A 19,982-nucleotide genomic window follows, 5' to 3' on the forward strand; every position below is an offset into this window, starting at 1 on the left:
CAGAATATATTTTATTTATACCTCACATCTATTTTGAGGTAATTATATTATTATCCTTATTTCATTAATGTGAAGACTGGGGTTAAAAATGTCAATTGACATCTAACTTGCTTAGGATAAAGAAAATGACATAAAGATATAAGTAGCTCAGATTTGCACCAAATATTATCTCTGAAAGCAAGAGTCTATTATAATATTCTGCTCTTTATCTGTACCTATATGACTAGACCATTTGAATTTTATGTTTAAGTAATTCATTAGGTGAAGAGGGGAGGGAAATATTTTAACAAAAGGGAGCTATGTGAGAAAATAAATGGAAATATGTTATGCTTCAAGTCTGACAGACATCAATTTAATGAACAAACATGGAGACTTATCAAAAATGTTATCTGTACCCAGAGAAAGAATTAATGGTGTCTAAATACAGATTGAAGCATATTTTTAAACTTCCTCTATTTTTCTTGAGGGCTTTTTTGTCTTTGTTATCTTTCATAACATAACTATTATGGAAATGTTTTGCATGAATGCATAACATATCAAACTTGCATTCTCAATGATAGGTGGAGTTTGTGGGGAGAGAGGAAGGGAGAAAATCTGGAACTTAAAGTTTTAAAAATGAATGTTAAAATTGTTTTACATTTAATTGGGGGAAAATGAAATGCTAAATATTTGTTTTTAAAGAACAGTTTGGTTGCAAAGTGGCAAGAGGGATTGAGATTAAAATTAAAAGTGAATGCAATAAAAGTGTAAATGGGTGACTTTTTTGAGGGATTCAAGGACACCTCAGCACTGTATCCCAATGGAAAGGAACCATTAAAGTTAGAGATGGATATTAAAACATGATTAATTGCTAAAGGAGAGGGAAAGAAAGAGAATCATGGAGAAGACTGGAGTTATTAGAAGATACAGTTCATATAGAGTTGGAAGGAACCTAGATCTCATCCATTATAGTCCAAAGAATGTTATTACAGATGAAGAAATGGGACATAGATAACATGGGTGGCTTATACAAAGTTAATAATTATTAGCAATAATTACAACAATACCAATAATAATAACTAACTTCTATAGATAGTCTACTATATATTAGGTATTGGGCTAAATATTTTACAAATATTATTTAATTTAATCTTTATAAAAATTCTGGAGGGTAAGCAATATTATTATCCCCATTTTACAGTAGAAGAAACTGAAGGAAAAAGAAGCTAAATGAATTCTTCAGGGTCATAGAATTAGTAAGCATTTGCAGTCATATTTGAACACAGGTCTTTTGTTCACTAAGCTGTGCATTCTATCCACTGTGACATTTAGCTGCTTCAACATTATTCCTATTTGAACCCAGAATTTCTGACACAAATTAGAGTTTTCTTTCTCCTGTATTATCCTGTTTTGTGTAGATAACTCCCCTTATATAACTAAGGGGAATTATAAGAGAATGACTGATGATTGTTTGGTAATGTTAAAGAAAGAAGGGAAATGAGGGAATGTAAGTTCAGTGGCCTCAATTTTCTCAGAAAAATAAAAAATACATTATTTTTATAGGTTTGTAACATAGAAGGTGGCATTTAGGGACCTGAGAAAAAAGGGAAATTGTTAGGACACTAATTGTTAGGAATGACATAGAGGGGTCAACAACTATAATTAAAGGATTTAATCAGTGGTAGAAAAGATTCATTTAAGGTTATATAACAAATTTGTGGGAGATTAAATCAGTTTGTTTTCATGACATTGTCCATGTTATTCAGCAGCCTTGGAGCAGATGTCAAAAAATCAGATGTTGTAGGTTACAGATTAATAAATTTTAGCAAGTCAGAAAAGGTTTAAGTTCATGGGGACAAGTGATTACTGGTAAAATAATAATAGCTAGTCAAACTTTAAAATGATATATGATGGAGTCAAGCCTCAATATGGATACAGTGAAGTAAGAAGAGAGAATATAAATTAGAAGAATCTGGATGAGTTAAGAGACTAAAAATAAATTCAGTGGTCTCACATAGAGCTATCCAAATGTCCCCTAAAAAAAGTTGTATACAACTTTTACATTATTCCTTCTCATTCACATTAAGCCTGCCTTCTAATTAGTCTATTTCCCTCTTCAATAAATACAATTTTTTTTCCTTTTACATTCTAAAATTTTCTTCTGAAGTTCTTTTAGGATTTAGCAATTATAGCATCAAGGTTTCTTTCTATTATAATTAAGATGGCAGACATATCCTCATGGAATCACATGGCACATCCATCAGTACATTAAAGCTTAACAAAGATATCAAGCCTCTTTATATCCTTTTAGTGAAGCAGAGAACATATAAGTAAAACATACACATGTCTCCAGAAAAAATGAAGATAAAAAGAAAAAATATGAAAATTTCCTTATCCATACCTTCTTTCTCCCCATTGACCTAACAATGAATGGAAGTGAAAAGAAATAATGTTATTTTGAGCACTTACTGTTGCACACCATCAATACAGCAACCTTTCTTGTCTCATTGTCTTAGTCTCTAATTCTCTTATGTATGTATCCATTTCTTTCTTTCTAAAGAAAGCAGTAATCAATTAGAATTAACTGATATCCACCATAGTACAGTTTACACAAAAGCTGTAGGTTTAAATTTAGGGCTGGAAAGGACCTTAAAAAATAATCTAATTCATTTTATGTATGGTAAAAGGTAGCTTAGAGACATTAATGGTTTGTCCAATGTTGCACAGGTAGTGAGTGTGAGATGCACAACTTAAATTCAGGTTTCTTAATCTCATATTAAGCACATTTTCCATTGCACTTTATTGACTTCATATTAGATCCTTTGGTTGATATGTAGATTGGCAAAATTAATATTTAATTAATGTATAGATTATTTGTCACTTAATTTAAAAGGGTGTCATCATTTCTATGAATCTCTTCAATTAAAAGATATTCTTTCATCAACCTAGAGTCTAGATCTTCATGAGCAAATAATTCAGTCACTTTAACCTACTAGTCAATCTTCTTCCATAACTCTAGAAGTTTGAACTACATGGCCTTGAATACTTTAATGTAACCTTTAGTTTTAAAATATTAATATTGAAAAATTAGTTTTAAAATATTAATATTGAAAAATTAGTTTTAAAATATTATGGTCCCCTTTATTTTCTTACTCCAGGTTTCTTCCCATTTTCTCATGTATATGGACCCAAGAGACCATCACAAGTTAACATCTACTGGTTTCTCACCAAGTAATAACTACAGTTAAAATCCCAGAATATACGTAGCTATGAGATGGCTAGAAGCCACTACCACTTCACCATAGTCTTATAAGTGATTAGTAACCCGTGTGATCATGGGCTATGATCATGGGCAAATAGAAATTGGGGCAAGGCTAAGATCCCTCCCTCCACTAGAAATACCCATGCACTATGCAGAGGTAGCCAAGATAGAGACTTCCATTTATATACCCCTTCCAAAGTGAAAATGGATATACATCACAAGTATTTCCATCTCTCCATATGATGACCATCTTGGTCATCAAAACTAAATCAAGAGAAACTAGAGAACTAAACATTTTCCTTGCACAAAAATTCTCATCCTCATCTTAGAGTTTGTTGCATTTAAAGTTGTGAACAATTTAGTCTCTGATAAGTGGTAACATAAATTGTAAATTGAAGGGTTTGAGCCATTTTGATCCGTTTGTTTACGTTCAAAGATGCATTTTCCAGTATCTTTCAGTAGCTCTAGAACTTTGAATTTTCACATATTTCCTATACTATTTTCATCACTGATTTCTCCTGACCACCATTCAATTGAACAAGTGAGTGTGAAGAAATATATAAATGGAACATAGAGGATAAAAATGATGAATTACTATAAAACACATGGAATTATTTGGATATTATTACAAAAAACAATTTAATCACTACCATTCAGTCTCAAGGAAAAATCTTTGTCCTGTGGGACAAAGAATGACAATAATTTCCATCATAATAATATATCACTGAGGTTTGTGAAGTGCTTTACAAATATTTTCTCATTATATTCACAAAATCACCCTGGAAATTAGGTATTATTATTAGCTTTACTTCAAAGATTAAGATACTAAGGTAATTAGAGGTTAAATAACTTGCTCAGGGTCCCTTAGCTAGTGGCCAAAGCACTATGTCTATCTAGACAAAAATGAATTGTCTGACAAACACTTCTGGTATTCCATCAAGAAACAGACTACAAACACATGCACATACATACATAAATATATAAATACACACACACACACACACACACACACACACACACATATATATATATACTAATAAGGGATTTTTAATGGAATTGCAATCCTATAATACCCATCATTCATTTGTCACCCATCAGGGAACCTCAGTAACATAAATCCAAAGCATTCCCTCTCATTGTATGCAGAGATCAGGTGGTTCTATTGAGGGATTTTTGTATTCTTTAAAGTCTATTTCTTTTAGTAATTATAGATGGATTTTAATCTTAGCTCTGCTTATCAGGATTTTCCTAGTATATACTTTTTAAAAATTTACAGGATTTGCTCAGAATAGAAAAGAAACAAATGAAGGCAATGTCCTGAACAATGACTTATATGTTCACCTAGATATTTCATCATTGAGACAAAGTTCATTTTCTTTTGAATTTTAATAAATAAGAAAAGATCCTGCCATTAAATAGTTCAATAACACTCTTTGGCTATATATTAGTGAAAATAACAGAGGATCTAGAGTAAGCCATTGTTAACTTTTCAGTGTTGGAAAAACTGATTTGTTTTGCCAATTTTCTATCTTTAAAAATGCTAATAATAAAAAATGCTAATAATGCAAATTAAACTTAGAATTGTGTCAAGGAATGATATATATGTGGGCATATACATATATGCATATGTATATTTACATAAATGTGAATATAATATAAAATGATGTGCATTTTATTATTTTTTTCTCATAGAAAGCTTAAGCATTTACTAGAATATCTATGGTTTGAATATAGGCTGTTATTTACAAGTTATCTGATCTTGGGGAAATAATTTGCCTTTCTGAGAATCATGTTCTTCACTCATAAAATGAATTACTTGGGTTAGATGATCTTTGGAGGATCTTTGAGTTCTGAGTTCTACAATACCTTGAATTCTCAGACCTTCCTAGAGGCAAAATGCCTTATAAAACATGTTAGTTTATTCCTTTACCAACTTTGTAAGTATCTCATTGAATTTCAATAGGACATTTTGCAAAAATGCATAGAGACTTTATGACTAACACTGTGAATAAAAGCAAAGTGAAAAAAATTTAAACACCTATAGAATTATGTGTAATAATTCTTTCCAACATAACCTTAAACATACAATATCTTTCTTCCATTAGATAACCCTTTGATAAATTCTCTTTCACATCTTATTCTTTTTTGCCTTTTTATCTCTTCATATTTATCTTATTCTTTATGTTTTATTTTATTGATAAATTGGAGAAATATTAATCAATTATGTAACAGAATTGACAATTGTATTTAGTAAAAAAAATACTGAACCTGACATCCAGAATATTATACCTATAACCTCCTCATTCTTCACATAGAACACATGTGGACATATGTGAATACATATGTTCACATAGAAAAAAATCAAGAAAAAAATTAGGATTTAGAAAAAAATTAGGTCAATAAGAAAGAAAAAAAAAAACAGGCCACATGATTGAGGACAACACATAGGTGCAGTTTTTTTTTTGTTTGTTTTTTGTTTTTGTTTTTTTTTTTTAATGTCTGGAAAGCCATAAGCCTGTTAATCAGTAAATGTTTTCCTTTTGTTTGATGTTACTAAAATACTGAATGGAGTGCTGGGCTTTGAGTCAGGAAGATCTATGACAAAATTCAGTCATTTAGCAGCTATGGGCAAGTCTCTGCTTCTGATTGTTCATGGGCAGGATGGAAATAATAATAATATATGTCTCCCAGGTTGTTATGAGAATAAAATGAATTAGTAATGGTACAGTATTTCGTAGAGCAATTAGAGCACAATAAACATTACATAAATGCTGAATGATAAGGAAAAGGAGGAGAAGTTTTCTGCAGATGATGATGATGATGATGATGATGATGATCTTTATTCTGCCTCATCAGCAACAACAAAAACAACAAACTGCACCTTCAGATCTAATAGATCATTTTCCTTGTGTATATTGAAATTCAAGATACCTTCTTCCAATAGAATCCAGGTAAAAATGGGCTTTAATTTTGAAAATATAGGTGGGAAAGAGGTAACTCAATTACTGTAAGGGAAGGATGGAAATGATTTTTTTTTTCCTCCCTCAGTAATTTTTTTTCATGTATAGCTTTCTCTGAATTATTGGGGTTATCTTGTGGTATCCAAAAGTATACACATAGTGAAACAAGGTTGCCCACTATCACCATTACTATTCAATATAGTACTAGAAACTCTAGCCTTGGCAATAAGAGCCAAGAAAGAGATTCAAGGAATTAGAGTAGGAAAAGAAGAAATCAAATTATCACTCTTTGCAGATGACATGATGGTATACTTAGAGAACCCCAAAGACTCTGCTAAAAAGCTATTAGAAATAATTCAGAGTTTTAGCAAACTTGCAGGATACAAAATAAATCCTGCATTTTTATACATTACCAACACAATCCAACAGCAAGAGATACAAAGAGAAATTCCATTCAAAATAATGGTCGATAATATAAAATATTTGGGAATATATCTACCAAAGGAGAGTCAGGAATTATATGAGCAAAATTACAAAACACTTGCCACAAAAATAAAGTCAGATTTAAATAATTGGAAAGACATTCAGTGCTCTTGGATAGGCCGAGCGAATATAATTAAGATGACAATACTCCCTAAACTAATCTATTTAGTGCTATACCAATCAGACTCCCAAGAAACTATTTTAATGACCTAGAAAACATAACAACAGAATTCATATGGAAGAACAAAAGGTCGAGAATTTCAAGAGAAGTAATGAAAAAAAAAAATTAAATGAAGGTGGTCTAGCTATACCTGATCTAGAACTGTATTATAAAGCAACAGTCACCAAAATCATTTGGTATTGGCTAAGAAATAGACTGGTTGATCAGTGGCATAGGTTAGGTTCACAGGGCAAGACAGTGAATAAAAATAGCAATCTAGTGTTTGATAAACCCAAAGATCCCAAATTTTGGGATAAGAATTCATTATTTGACAAAAACTGCTGGGAAAACTGGAAATTAGTATGGCAGAAACTAGTCATGGACCCACATTTAACACCACATACTAAGATAAAATCAAAATGGGTCCAAGATTTAGGCATAAAGAATGAAATTACAAATAAGTTAGAGGAACATGGGATGGTTTACCTCTCTGACTTGTGGAGGAGGAAGGAGTTTGTGTCCAAGGGAGAACTAGAGACCATTATTGATCACAAAATAGAAAATTTTGATTATGCCAAATTAAAAAGTTTCTGCACAAACAAAACTAATGCAAACAAGATTAGAAGAGAAGTAACAAATTGGGAAAACATTTTTACAGTTAAAGGTTCTGATAAAGGCCTCATCTCCAAAATATACAGAGAATTGACTTTAATTTATAAGAAATCAAGCCATTCTCCAATTGATAAATGGTCAAAGGATATGAACAGAAAATTCTCAGATGATGAAATTGAAACTATATCCACTCATATGAAAGAGTGTTCCAAATCACTGTTGATCAGAGAAATGCAAATTAAGACAACTCTGAGATATCATTATACTTCTGTCAGATTGACTAAGATGACAGGAACTAATAACAATGAATGTTGGAGGGGTTGTGGGAAAACTGGGACACTGATGCATTGTTGGTGGAGTTGTGAAAGAATCCAACCATTCTGGAGAGAAATCTGGAATTATGCCCAAAAAGTTATCAAAATGTGCATAACTCTTTGACCCAGCAGTGCTACTACTGGGCTTATACCCCAAGGAAATACTAAAGAAGGGAAAGAGATCTATATGTGCCAAAATGCTTGTGGCAGCCCTTTTTGTAGTGGCTAGAAACTGGAAAATGAATGGATGCCCATCAATTGGAGAATGGTTGGGTAAATTATGGTATATGAATGTTATGGAATATTATTGTTCTGTAAGAAATGATCAACTGGAGGAATACAGAGAGGCTTGGAGAGACTTATATCAACTGATGCTGAGTGAAACGAGTAGAACTAGGGGATAATTATACACTTCAACAATGATACTGTATGAGGATGTATTCTGATGGAAGTGGATATCTTCAACATAGAGAAGAGCTAATCCAATTCCAATTGACCAATGATGGACAGAATCAGCTACACCCAGAAAAAGAACACTGGGAAATGAGTGTAAACTGAGAGCATTGTTTTTTTTTTTTTTTGTTGTTGTTGTTTTGTTTTGTTTTGCTTTGTTTCTCTTCCCAGATTATTTTTACCTTGCGAATACAATCCTTCTTTTGCAACAACAACAACAAAATTCGGTTCTGCACATATATATTGTACCTAAGATATACTATAAGATATTTAATATGTATGGGAATGTCTGCCATCTAGGGGAGGGGCTGGAGGGAAGGAGGGGAAAAACTTGGAACAGAAGAGAATAAAAGGGATAATGTTGTAAAGAAAATAAAAAAAAATGAAAAAAAAAAAACTACCTATACACATATGTACTGTCAAAGAAAATGTTATAATTATAAAAATTTATAAAAAAAATGTTCCAAAAAAAAAAAAAAAGTATACACATTTCCACCCCAAAGTGGTTGAACTTCCTGAAGCCACCTTTTTTTTTTTTTTTTTTTTTTTTTTTACCATATTTACTTTGTTGTCTGGCCACTGTTATACCTGTGCTACTACTATTTGTTTTGATCAAAAATGTAAATATTTCAAACTTTTAAAATTCACAAGGTATGCTTTGGAGGGAAGAAGGAGAAGAGAGGGAACTTCCCCTTTTTGTTATAGGCAGAAAGGGTTAACTGCCTTCTACTACAATCTCTTCTCTAATATCAACATCAAAGAGAGGTATGTTCAATTGTCAAGTACATTTTCCCTGGAGATGTAAAATCACCTAATTTCATCCAAACACTGGAAGTATTTCACTCCTCCCAAATTGATTAGAAACTTGTTCACACCTTGATGGATCCATTGATTCTATAACTAAATGAAAAAGATATTCTTACCTGCTAGAGACGTAAAGGCATAGAAAATCTTGTTAGTGAAGTTAATTGGGGTTAAGGAAGACACTTCTTTTACATAAAATTCAGATAATTTATTATTTGTTTATCTTAGCTGGACTACTAATTTATGTAGAGCTTGGAGTCAAACTCTACTATTTCCCCTCTATCTTGCTATGTTTCCAATGTGTTCTTGAGATGTATTAACTATATTAAACAGATGAGGAGTTTGATAGAATATATAGAATACTGTAGTTGAATTCAAGAAAATTTGAGCTCAAGTTTTTCCTTATAAATAATCATTCATAGTCACAGTCCTTTTCATAGCTACTCAGATCCAATCTCCTTGGTACAAAGGCACACACACACACACACACACACACACACACACACACACAATCAGAAAATTAAATTAAATGTTGAAGAGCAAAAGAGAGCACTAGATAAAGTGCTGGATAAAAACTGCAAGAGAGATCAGTGGAAAGGTAACATAGAAATTGGACCTTGAAGGAAGTCAAGGAAAGCAAAAGGCATGTTTCTTAGAAGACGGGGAAATTTCCTATACATTCCTGATCAATTGTTATGACTAAAAACTAGCACAGCCAGAACACTAGCCTGTACAACCATTCTCCCCATTCTTAGAATCTCTCCTCTATCTCTGTCTCAGATATTATCCCAGTATAACTTGCTTAAGTGTAGCTTACCTACTTTGTATACTAGAAAATGAACTTCTTAAAGCCAAAGTATTGGGGTTTTTCCCACTACTCCCCAATTCCCATATCCTCAAGAAGAAAGGGAAAACTCACTGCTCATTTGAGTTTGATCATCTGATTGAATTTAAAAAATAATTTGTATTTAGTGAGAATATTTTGTTTTATGTGCATTTTCATTTATGAAAGTACTCATTGATTTCCTCTTGGACTTTATTTGAAGGAAATTCAAGATTAAGGATGAGAAAACTAGAATCAAATCTGTGTCCTCAGTGCAAAGTAAAGTTAAAAAAAAAATCAAAGAAATTCCAAGGGCATAAGTAGTTCAGTTAACTTTACTTAAAAAATAATCAAGAAATAGCATTGCTGAAATGGATCAGACATGGAGGCAAAAATCTGATGAGAAACTTACTGTGCACTAATGTTTGCAGCATAATTTTCACATCAAAGAACTTCAAATAAGATTTTTTTGGCAAGTATTTTAACTTTTAGCAATATCCTAGAGTCACACATTTCAAGATTTATGCATGCTTAGGATTGAGTAAAAACCACCTTATATTAGAACCTCTTTCATGATATCACTATGATGCTTGGGAACCCAAGGAAAGCCCTAAATTCGCATGACAAAAGGATTGGCACAAAAACATCATCAGCATAGGGATATCCTGGAATTGTATTATTAATTCCAATTTAAGAACTAAGTAATCTAATGTAATGAAAGATTCACTGACTACAACTGCATACTTCTGGGAAAATGCAAAATTAAAACTAAAGCTATCTGAAGGTAAAGTCTGTGCAAGATTGGTCAAATAAAGAGTTAAATAAAGAGATAGATAATTCATAATTGGCCTCTAGTCTCTAATCTGCCACTGACTAATTGTATGACCTTGATTAAATTGCTTAACTAATTTGAGAATCAGTTTCCTCATTTTTAAGATGAGATAGGTGGTTGGAACTAAAAGGTTTCTACAATCCCTTCCAGCTCTAATAAAATTCATTCAGACATCAGCATCTGAATTTCTAAGCTAAGTTAGAAACAACTTTATTGTCTTAGTTTGAGTTTCATTTTTTTAATCCTTAGATAATGAAGAAATAAACACAGGTCAATATAATGTTACTATGATGCACAAACAATAATAGCCAACAGATAATAAATACTTTGATGACTTTCAAAATTATTTACATATTGTTGTTGTTCCACTGTTTCAGTCCTGTTTGACTCTTTGTGAGGTGATTGGAGTTTTTTTAATGAAAATGCTGAGTGCTTTGTTATTTTCTTCTCCAGCTCATTTTATAGAAGAGGCAAACTTGCCCAGAGTCACACAGCTAGCAAATGTCTGAGACCAGATTTGAATTCAAGGATTGTTTTCAACAAGATTAGATATGTAGTGAGATCTAGTGATCTCACAGTAAGCACTGCATTCTATCCATTGAACCATCTATCATTCCTTTATCTATCTATCTATCTATCTATCTATCTATCTATCTATCTATCTATCTATCTATCTATCACCCTGGTTAATTGTTACAACAGTCCTGTGAAGTGGGTACTATTATTATGTTAATTTTACAAATGCAGAGATATGAAGTAACTTGCCAAAGATCATATATTTAGTAAGTTTCAAAGTTTCTACCTGAATCTAGAAATTCTTGAATTCCAAGAAAACTTACAATATACATATATATGTATGTCTTGTAACATTAATATAATTCAATAAGTTTTTAAAGTGTAAAGCCATATAAAATCAAGAAATCTTGGCTCCTAGCCTGAATCTTGTGCTGCTAATACAACTCCAGGGATCTTGTGCTTTAGGATATTGTATAGTTAAGATATAGGGGAGACAATTAAAAGGGCATATCACTAACCATTTTGACATTGCTTCCAAAATCTGAAATTGTTTTTTCCCTTTTTAAATTAAAGCATTTTACTTTCAAAACATATGCATCGATAATTTTCAACATTGATCCTTGCAAAACCTGGTGTTCCAAATTTCTGTCTCCTTTGCCCACCCCCTAACTTAGATGGGAAGTAATCCAATATATGTTAAACAAAAATATATGTTAAATACATTATATGTAAACATATTTATATATTTTATCATGGTACTCAAGAAAAATCAGATCAAAGGGGAAAAAATGAGAAAGAAAACAAGATGCAAGCAAACAAAAACAAAACGAGTGAAAATGCTATGTCATGATACACATTCAGATCCCATAATCGTCTCTCTGGCTGTAGATAGCTCTTTTCATCACAAGATCTTTGGAACTGACCTCAATAATATCAGTGTTGAAGAGACCCACATCCATCAGAATTGATCATCATATTATCTTGTGGCTATGTTCAATGATCTCCTATTTCTGGTCATTTCACTTAGCATCAGTTCACATAAGTCTATCCAAGCCTCTCTGAAATCATCCTGCTGATTATTTCTTCCAGAACAATAATATTCCATAACACTCATATACCATAACTTATTCAGCCATTCTCCAACTGAAGGGCATCCACCTGAAAACTGGAATTTTTATAAGAATTTTGTTATTATTGTCATTTTTGTCAGGAAAATACAGCTACAACCATCCCTTACCACCAGATTTTGCATCTAAATAAGGAAGAAGATGGAGAGAAAGAAAAGAAAGTGGAGAAGCTGAATCAGACATCAACACATCCTGTGAGATCACTTATATGTGTGTGTGTGTGTGTGTACGTGTGTATATATGTATAATATATATGTATAAAATTAACTTTTTTGTTTCCATTACATACTATTTACTATGTAACAAGTAACAAAAAGCTGATTTATTTCTCTGTTTTCTAGTGCTATTTTCTTTCTTTCTTTCTTTCTTTCTTTCTTTCTTTCTTTCTTTCTTTCTTTCTTTCTTTCTTTCTTTCTTTCTTTCTTTCTTTTTTTATTAATTTTATAATTATAACTTTTTTTTTGATAATACATAGGCATGGGTAATTTTTTGCAGCATTATCTCTTGTACTTACTTCAGCTCCAAATTTTCCCCTCTTTCCCTCCACCCCCTTCCCTAGATGGCAGACAGTCCCATACATGTTATATATGTTATAGTATATCCTAGATACAATATATGTGCATAGAACCGAGTTTCTTAATGCACAGGAAGAATTCTATTTAGAAGATAAAAATAACCTGGCAAGAAAAACAAATATGCAAATAGTTTATACTCATTTCCCAGTTTTCCTTCTCTGGGTCTAGCTGATTCTGTCCATCATTGATCAATTGGAACTGAATTAGATCTTCTCTTTGTGAAGATATCTATTTCCATCAGAATACATTCTCATATAATATTGTTCTTGAAGTGTATAATGATCTCCTGGTTCTGCTCATTTCACTCAGCATCAGTTCATGTAAGTCTCTCCAAGGCTCTCTGTATTCATCCTGCTGGCCATTTCTTACAGAACAATAATATTCCATAACATTCATATACCATAATTTACCCAACCATTCTCCAATTGATGGGCATCCATTCATTTTCCAGTTTCTAGCCACTACAAAAAGGGCTGCCACAAGCATTTTGGCACATGCAGGTCCCTTTCCCTTCTTTAGTATTTCTTTGGGATATAAGCCACTGCTGAGTCAAAGAGTTATGCACATTTTGATAACTTTTTGGGCATAATTCCAGATTGCTCTCCAGAGTGGTTGGATCCTTTCACAACTTTACCAACAATTTATCAGTGTCTCAGTTTTCCCACAGCCCCTCCAACATTCATCATTATTTTTTCCTGTCATTTTAGCAAATCTGACAGGTGTGTAGTGGTATCTCATAATTGTCTTAATTTGCATTTCTCTGATCAATACTGATTTGGAACACTCATATGAATGGAAATAGTTTAATTTCATTATCTGAAAATTATCTGTTTATATCCTTTGACCATTTATCAATTGGAGAACAGCTTGATTTCTTATAAATTAGAGTCAATCTCTATATATTTTGGAAATGAGACCTTTATCTGAACCTTTGACTGTAAAAATATATTACCAGTTTGTTACTTCCCTTCTAATCTTGTTTGCATTAGTTGTGTTTGTACAAAAGCTTTTTAATTTGATGTAATCAACATTTTCTATTTTGTGATCAATAATGATTTCTAGTTTTCCTTTGGTCACAAATTCCTTCCTCTTCCACAAGTCTGAGAAGTAAACTATTCTATGTTCCTTTATTTATGATTTCATTCTTTATGCCTAAATCATGCACCTATTTTGATCTCATCTTGCCATGTAGTATTAAGTGTTGGCCCATGCCTAATTTCTGCCATACTAATTTCCGGTTTTCCTAGCAGTTTTTGTCAAATAATGAATTCTTATCCCAAAAGTTTAGATCTTTGGGTTTGTCAAACACTAGATTGTTTTAGTTGTTCGCTATTCCACTGATCAATTAGTCTATTTCTTAGCCAATACCAAATGGTTTGGGTGACTACTGCTTTATAATAAAGTTTTAGATTAGGTATAGCTAGGCCATCTTCATTTGATTTTTTTTTTCCATTAATTCCCTTCAAATTCTTGACCTTTTGTTCTTCCATATGAATTTTGTTGTTATTGTTTCTACGTCATTAAAATAATTTCTTGGGAGTCTGATTGATATAGCACTAAATAAATAGATTAGTTTGGGGAGTATTGTCATTTTGATTATATTGGCTCGGCCTATCCAAAAGCATGTAATGTCTTTCCAATTATTTAAATCTGACTTTATTTTTGTGGCAAGTGTTTTGTAATTTTGCTCATATAATTCCTTACTTTCCTTTGGTAGATATATTCCCAAATATTTTATACTATCGACCATTATTTTGAATGGAATTTTTCTTTGTATCTCTTGCTGTTGGATTGTGTTGTTAATGTATAAAAATGGTAAGTATTTATGTGGATTTATTTTGTGTCCTGCAACTTTGCTAATGTTGTGAATTATTTCTAATAGCTTTTTTTTATAGAATATCTGTGGTTCTCTAAGTATACTATCATATCATCTGCAAAGAGTGATAGTTTGATTTCCTCATTACCTACTCTAATTCCTTTAATCTCTTCTTCCACTCTTATTGCCAAAGCTAGCTTTTCTAATACAATATTGAATAGTAATCGTGATAGTGGGCAAGGTTCTAGTTTATCCCCATTACATATGATGCTTACTGATGCTTTTAAATAGATGCTACTGATTATTTTCAGGAAAAGTCCATTTATTCCAATACTCTCAAGTGTTTTTAATTGGAATGGATGTTGAATTTTATCAAATGCTTTTTCTGGATCTGTTGAGATGATTATATATTTTTTGTTAATTCAATTATTAATATGGTCAATTATATTAATAGTTTTCCTAATATTAAACCAGCCCTGCATTCCTGACATAAATCCTACTTGATCATGGTGTATTATCCTGGGGATGATTTTCTGTAGTCTTTTTGATAATATCTTATTTAAGATTTTAGCATCAATATTCATTAAGGAGATTGGTCTATAGTTTTCTTTCTCAGTTTTCAACCTATCTGGTTTAGGTATTGGTACCATTTCTGTGTCATAAAAGGAATTTGTCTTCATTCTTTATTTTTTCAAATAGTTTATATAACATTGGGGCTACTTGTTCTGTAAATGTTTGGTAGAATTCACATGTAAATCCATTTGGCCCTGAGTATTTTTTCTTAGGTAGTTCATTAATGGCTTGTTCTATTTCTTTTTCTCAAATGGGACTATTTAAGTAATTTACTCCTCTGTTAATCTGGGAAACCTATATTTTTAGAGGTAGTCATCCATTTCACTTAGATTATCCAATTTATTGGCATAAAGTTGGGCAAAGCAACTTATTATTATTGCAGTTAATTACACTTAAAATAGACAATGAAGCAATATGAATACTAAATATATATGATACTATAGTTTTGTTGTCTATTTCTTCTTGCAACTGTCTTAACTTCTCCTTTAGGAAGTTAGATGCTATACCACTTGGTGCATATATGTTTAGTATTGATATGGCTTCATTGTCTATGCTGCCTTTTAGCAAGATATAATTTCCTTCCTTCTCTCTTTTAATTAGATCAATTTTTGCTTTTGCTTGATCTGAGATAAGGATGGCTACCCTTGTTTTTTTTTTTTTTTTTTTTTTTAACTTTGCCTGAAGCATAATAGATTCTGTTCCAGCCTTTTACCTTTACTCTGTAAGTATCTCCTTGCTTTAAGGATGTTTCTTCTAAACAACATATTGTAGGGTTCTGACTTTTGATCCAGTCTGCTATCTGCCTCCACTTAATGGAAAAGTTCATCCCATTCATATTTACATTAAAATTACTAATTCTGTATTTCCTGCCATCATGCTATGCCCATATTATGCTTTGTTTTCCCCCTTTCCCTCCTTGAACCCCTTCCCCAGTATTAAACTCATGGCCCCACTTGCGTCATGCAGCCCTCCCTTTAGTATCTCTCAGTCCTCCCTTTAAAGCCCTTCCCCTTTTTTTGTATACTTCCCTTATTACTCTTTCCCTTTTCCCTTTTTCTCTCCCTCTTTTTAATGAGGTGAGAGAGAATTCTCTGTAAAACAAATATGTCAATTATTTTCTCTTTGAGCCAACTCTCATGAGAGTAAGATTTACACAATATTCCTCATCCTCTCTAAATTCCGTCAGATATAATAGGTTTTCTTTTCCTCTTTGTAGGATGTATTTTCCATCTCTTTATCTCCTTTTTTCCCTTTTTCTGACACTATCCCCTTTCCATTTCATTTTTTGTTTAGATCTGGTTTTTTACTTAGAAACAAATGAAATGCATCTGTTTCATTAAATGTCCATCTTCTTCCATGGAAGAAAATGCTCAGCTTATCTGGGTAGGTTATTCTTGGTTGCATCCAAGGTCTTTTGACTTTTGGAATATCAGATTCCAGGCCCTTCGATCCTTTAATGTGGATGCAGCCATATCTTGAGTGACCCTTATTGTGGCACCTTGGTATTTGAATTGTTTTTTTCCTGGCTGCTTGTAATATTTTTTCCTTAGTCTGATAGTTCTGAAATTTGGCCACAATATTCCATGGAGTTTTTTGTTTTGTTTTGTTTTTTTAAAGTCTTTTTCAGAAGGTGTTTGATGAATTCTTTCAATGCCTATTCTCCCTTCTGGTACTGTTACCTCTGGGCAGTTCTCTTTGATGATTTTCTGTAAAATAGTATCTAGGCTCTTTTTTTCATCATATTTTTTTAGAAGTTCAATAATCCTCAGATTATCTCTCCTAGATCTATTTTCCAGGTCTGTTATTTTTCCAAATAGATATGAAATATTTCTTTCTATTTTTTTCATTTTTTTTTGTTTTGCATGACATTCTTGATGTTTCAAGGAATCATTCATTTCTATTTGTTCAGTTCTGAGTTTTTTAAATTAGTTATTTTCTTCATTAGCTTTTTAAAATTTCTTTTTGTATATGTCCAATTGAGTTTTTAAATGAGTTGTTTTGCTCTGTGGAATTTTTTTTTCCATTTCACTATTTTTTTTTTTTTTAGTGAGTTATTATTATTTTTTTTTTTTTTTCTAATTCACTAATCCTACTTTCCTGAGAGGTTTTTTTTTTTTTTTTTTTTTTTTTTTAATCTTTTCCAATTCACAAATTCTTTTTCCCTGTACTTCCTGGGAGATCTTTACCTTTTGCAATTCACATTTCAAGAAGTTGTTACTCTCCTGCATAGCTTCTCTTTCCTTTCCCCATTCATCTTCTAGCTCTATTTTAGATTTTAACAGTCTCTTCTATGAGAGCCTTTTGTATTGGGGAATAACATTTATCTGGAGACTGTCTGCTATTAGTTTCCTCAGGGTTGAAACCCTGCTCTCTGTCTGAGGGGAGGGAACAGACCAGCAGCAGGCAGGGAGACAGGAAGCTATCAATAGTCCTTTTAATTTTTTTACTCATTTTTTAGAGGCTGTAGGGTCTGCATTCAAGGCCAGGGGGTTATCAGCTTCCTCTGCAGAACAAGGAAAGGTGTATGTACAGCCTGTCAACCATCTACAAAGAGTGGCCAGGTGTGTGAGTGCTCTGTGAAATAGTTCCCCAGTGGAAGTGACTCTGTCCTGCAAGGCTGAGCTGCAGGGGTGCCCTTCAAAGAACCCATCTATATGGATTAATGACTACCCTGAGGCAAGAGGCTGAGCAGTGAAAATGTCACTACCCCAATCCAAAGTTCGCTGTGGGGCTATGGGTATTAGCAGCTGACCTGGGAATAGTCTTGCACAACTGGAAGTGTCTCTGACCAGGAAACACAATCACACTACAGAAGTTCTGTTGCCCTAGGCTGAGCCCCACACTGTGAAGATTAGAGTTTGACCCAGGCTGCACCCCCTTGCTATGTAGATTTGTAACTCCCCTGGCTGTGCTTCAGCATACAGCTGCACAGTTGCGCTAGTCTATGCTGAGTCACTTCTGGTTTTCTGGGGTACACACAGATCCTGTTAGATTCTGGCATTTTTAGAGTACCCTGTATTTCTGGCTCTAATCTCTCTGCTGATCCACTGCTTTATAATCAAGGCAAAGCAGTCAGCCTATGGCAGAGTCATTTCCACTACTTTCCTAGGTACAGAGGCTACCCCCATCCATGATCTACTCAGGATGCCAGTCTTTCCTGTCTCCCTGCCTGCTGCTGGTCTGTTCCCTCCCCTCAGGACAAACCTGCTCTGTTGGTCCTCCAGATTATCTTCAGCTGGTAAGTCATTGTTAATCTTTGTGAATTTCACCAGTCAAGGACTATTTTTGAGGCTGAATTCAAAGATTGTTAGTGAAGGCATGAGAGGAGTTAACAGAGTCGCATGTGCCTTCTCTGCCATCTTGGCTCTGCCTTTCTAGTGTGTTTCTCAACAACACAAAAAGGGATGCTCTATTTTATCAAAAACTTTTTTTTTCTGCATGTATTTATCAATATAATTATACAATTTTGTTGTTATTCATATGGTCAGTCAAGTCCTTTTGGTGTTGTTCAGTCATTTTTTTAATCATGTCTGATTTTTTTTTTTTTTGTGATACATTTGATATTTTCTTGTCAAAGATATTAAAGTGATTTGTCATTTCCTCCAGTTCATTATACAAAAGAGGAAATTGAGGCAAATGATATTAAATGAGTTATCTGTATAACTATATAGTCACACAGAGAATATCTGAAATCAGATGAACTCAAGAAAAGGAGTCTTTCTGACTCCAAACCTAGCACTTTATCCTCTATATCACCTACCAGTCCTAATTAAGTTCATACTTTTTCTAATATTAAGCCAAGCAAGTTAAAAACCAATGGTCAGGTAGGAAAAAAAAAAACAAAAAAACAAGTTATACTCATATTGATCATTATCATTTCTATATGTTACCAACAAAGCCCAGCGCAAGAGATAGAAAGATAAATTCCACTTAGCGTGAGTTTACCTGCCAAGACAAACCCAAGAATTACATGAACACAATTACAAAATACATTTCATACAAATAAAGTTAGAACTAAAGAACTGGAAAATCTCAATTGCTTATTAGTATGCTATGCTAATATAATAAAAAAAATTCTACTTAAATTAATCTAAATATTCAGTATCATATCAATTTGCCAAAAATATTTCATAGAGCTAGAAAGAAAATAATAAAAAATCATCTGAATAACAGAATATCAAGGGAATTAATAAAAAAAAAAAATGGAAATGATGGAACCCTTGCAGTACCAGACCTAAAACTTATATTCTTATTTTCTACTTATATTATACTACTTGATAAACCCAAAGACTCCAGCTTCTGGGATAAGGACTGACTATTTGACAAAAATTTCTGAGAATGCTGGAAAATAGTGTGGCATTAGCCATAGATATCTCACATCCTATATCAAAATAAGGTTGTAATGGGTATATAATTTTAGATAAAATGATACTAGATTAAAGAATAATTTACATATCAGATCTTTGGAGAAGAGAGAAATTCATGCTGAAAGAAGAACTAGAGAACATATTGAAATGCAAAATAGAGAACTGTAATTACATTAAATTGAAAAATTTTGCAAAATAAAACCAATGCAGTCAGGATTAGAAGGAAAACAGAAGGCTAAGAGGTAAATTTTAAGACAGTTTTTCTGATAAAGGTCTCATTTCTAAAATATATAGAGAACTGAATCTAATTTATAAGAATATAAGTC

The sequence above is a fragment of the Sminthopsis crassicaudata genome, chromosome 1, assembly GCF_048593235.1.
Source record: "Sminthopsis crassicaudata isolate SCR6 chromosome 1, ASM4859323v1, whole genome shotgun sequence".
NCBI classification, from domain to species: domain Eukaryota; kingdom Metazoa; phylum Chordata; class Mammalia; order Dasyuromorphia; family Dasyuridae; genus Sminthopsis; species Sminthopsis crassicaudata.